At 49.9% G+C, this 3,241-nt stretch overlaps 1 pseudogene; it reads left to right on the top strand.

Moving 5' to 3' along the window:
- The first annotated feature begins 1,016 nt into the window (after positions 1–1,016).
- LOC128628548 (serine/threonine-protein kinase pim-1-like) lies at positions 1,017–2,460 on the top strand (annotated as a pseudogene).
- Positions 2,461–3,241: the final 781 nt, after the last annotated feature.

Here is a 3,241-nt window from a genome sequence, read left to right as displayed (position 1 = left end):
TTGCTCTCTTCTTTCATTTGGGCCGTATTTCTTTGTATTGACGCATCCGTCTGGTTGTTCTGGTTGCTTTTTTCTTTAATTCCTTGGTTGTCAGAGATCCATGCAGTCTGATTTTTTCCAGCACTTCTGTTTGTTTATTGATTTTAAATCGGTGGTTATCCTCCTTTTGGTTGTGCAAGGAAATGAAGGGTTTCTATCTATGCCTCCGTCTTGGCCAGAACTCCAAAAATTCACCAGTTTTGATAAGCCTTTTCTTTTAATGCACACTGATATGACAGCTGTCACAATACAATGATAATAATATAAAAAACTCTGTCAAAAGAAGTTAAAGATAACTAAGCACCTCTAGAGCCATCTTACAGGGGGAAAAACCAAGGGAACGCTTTGGCCAAGCCAATATTATGTAATTAACTCACCAATCTTTACAACAAACCTCTAAAGTAGGTAATAACATCATTCCCACTTTGAAGACAAGGAAACTAAGACACGGAGGAGTTACCATGTTCGTCTAAGGCCACATTCAGATGCCAAGCGGCCTGACTCCAGGGTTTGTGTTCTTAACCACTGTGCAAAGTTTGAAGAGATAACAGCAGAACATTGTCCAAAACTATTATAATGGCAGTAATCCTGAAATCCGGGAAACTCCACCAGCCTAAACGTGATAGGAAAGCAGAGCCTCCACACACATAACGGTGAAAGTGCAACCCAACGGGGGCAAAGGGAAGCTCTGGGGAAGAGAGCAGGAGCAGAAGCTTGGCTCTTGGCCAGCCTCGCAAGAGTAACGCTGGCAGCAAAGACAGTGGGTCTGCAATGCACAGGAGGAATGAAGCTGTCTCCCTACCTAACAAGCTGTATCTGAAAAGAACACCTTTAGAAAATGAACAAAAAACTAGGACATTTTCAAGCAGAGAAAAACTGGAGCGCTCACCACCCGAAAACTCAAGAGAAAAAGCTGAAGAATATGGTTTTTTAATTTAATCTTTATTGTATTTTTCATTACCCTTTAGCACCCTTACATGCCCACCCACCTCACTGAACACCTCCAGCCCTCACCACACTGTTTGTTTGTTGCCCGTGTCCATGAGTCCTTTCTCCAAGGTGGCTGGACCCAGTGTCAGCAGCAGCAGCAGATACAAGCTCCCTGTGCCGCGGCCCTACCGCATGAGCCCCACAAACCATCCGCTCCTGTGATGGGTCCGCCAGCCACCAGTGCACCCAGTTGTCCTCTGACTAGCCCTCAGCCTCCTGCGCGAGTCCCATCTCTGTCTCCTGCTGCAGCTCCTCTGGACGCAGTCCCTGGAGGTTGGGATGATCTGTCCCAAATCAACTCTCTTGCCCCTGTGCACGCAGCGCCCTGCGAGGAAAAGGCGCCCCTGGAGTCGCAGTACCAGCTGGGCCCGCCACTGGGCAGCGGTGCAGTGCGTGAGCTCCATCTACTAGGCAGCAGTGTCGCCCGAACAGCTTGCCAGGGCCCTCAGGCACCTGGAGAAAAGGACTGATTTCCACCTGGGGAGAGCTGCGCAATTGCACCTGAGCGCCCCTGGAAGTGGTCCTGCTGAAGAGGGCGAGCTCGGGCCTCTTGGGCTCCATTAGGCTCGCGGGCTGGTTCGAGAGGCCCTAGGATTTCACCCTGATCCTACAGAGGTCCAAGCCACTGCAAGACCTCTTTGACTTGACCATGGAAAAGGGGACCCTGCAGGAGGAGCTGGCCCGCAGCTGCTTCTGCCAGGTGGCAGGAGGGCAAGTGGCGCTGCCACAACGACAGGGTGCCCCACCAGGACATCAGGGACGAGAACATCCTCACCGACCTTAATTGCGAGAGCTCAGGGGCGCTGCTCAAGGACACGTTTACACGGACTTTGACGGGACCCCAGTGTATATTTCTCCAGAGCGGATTTGCTACCGTCGCTACCAGGCCATTGCCGGGTCTAGTCTCTGGGGATCCTGCTGTGCATCCTGGTCTGTGGAGATACTCCTTTCCAGCAGGATGAGAAGTTAGTTCATCAGGGCCCAACTTTTCTTCAGGCAGAGGGTCTCTTCAGAGTGTCAGCATGGTAGATGGTGCTTGGCCCTCAGACCATCTTGTCTGCCCTCTCTGGAGAAATCCAGTATCATCCATGGATGCAAGATGTCCTTCTGGCCCAGGAAGCATCTGAGATCTACCTCCACAGCCTGATGCCAGGGCCAGCAAATAAAGCTTTTCCATCAGGTCCTCTTCCTGTCAGACGCTCCAGGGAGGGGAGGCTTCTGTACCAGTGGCACTTCTCACCAAGTAGGACAGTCTTCGATGCAGGAACATTTACAGCTCATTCCAGAATGCCTCTGACAGTGGGAGGAAACTCCTCTCCTGGCCTCAGGTCCTCGTGGATGCTCTCTCCTTCTCACAGGTGTCCAGGAGGCATTGCTGGACTCTGGACAATCCCCAGGGCTGGGGGAGTTGGGAGTGTGAGAGAACCCTGACACGGAACTGTCCCCTTCACCACGACTTCTGCTGAATGCAGTGGTGGGTTGGGTTGGGAGAAAATGGCTTGAGGTAGGATAGGACTAGTACCATTTTAGTCCCTGTCACCTCTTCGACTCTTCTGGGTGTCTTCCGTGGGTCTCCAGATGTGCTGGGAGAAGTACTTGAACTTGCCTCTTTACCTGCAGCTTCTCCAAAACTCTGCCTGGGTTTGGTTCCCTATTTTTCTCCCCCACCACAACCCCCTTCCCCAACCTTCTTATGAAAGGTGACATGGAAGAAGCTACAGGGCCAAACGCTGAGCCACCTGCCCTATTTCTAGTCTTTCTTTTTGGTTTTACTTAACTGTTTCAAAACCAAGACCTCACATGCAGAAAAAATGCACAGACAATGCAAATCAACAGAAAAACCTAAGTTTGTGTACAGGTGGCATGGTAGTATACAAAAAGATTATATTGGTATAATTTTTAAAAATTTTGTTTTCAAGTTATTTTTTCTGTTTTTTCTTTTCTTTTTGAAAGATGCACATTCTAACCTGGAGGTCAGCATTATATATGTATGTGTATGTGTGTGTGTGTGTGTATGTGTGTGTATGTTTGTATGTATGTATCTGGTTCCCTTCCAGCTCCAAGCTTCTACAACAGCCTCCATAGATTTCTTTCCTCCTTTTCCTCCTCTGACCCAGGAACTTCTGGGAAGGCCTACGTCACTTGCTCTGTTCGTAGGGTGACTGGACCCAGGTGGGACAGCTGCTGCAGCTCCTGCCTGCTTACCCAGGTG

This window comes from Artibeus jamaicensis, unplaced genomic scaffold (assembly GCF_021234435.1).
Source record: "Artibeus jamaicensis isolate MK-2021 breed Jamaican fruit bat unplaced genomic scaffold, CSHL_Jam_final contig_797, whole genome shotgun sequence".
NCBI classification, from domain to species: domain Eukaryota; kingdom Metazoa; phylum Chordata; class Mammalia; order Chiroptera; family Phyllostomidae; genus Artibeus; species Artibeus jamaicensis.
The sequence above is the reverse complement of the archived record's forward strand: the minus strand, read 5'-3'. Positions and strand labels throughout refer to the sequence as shown.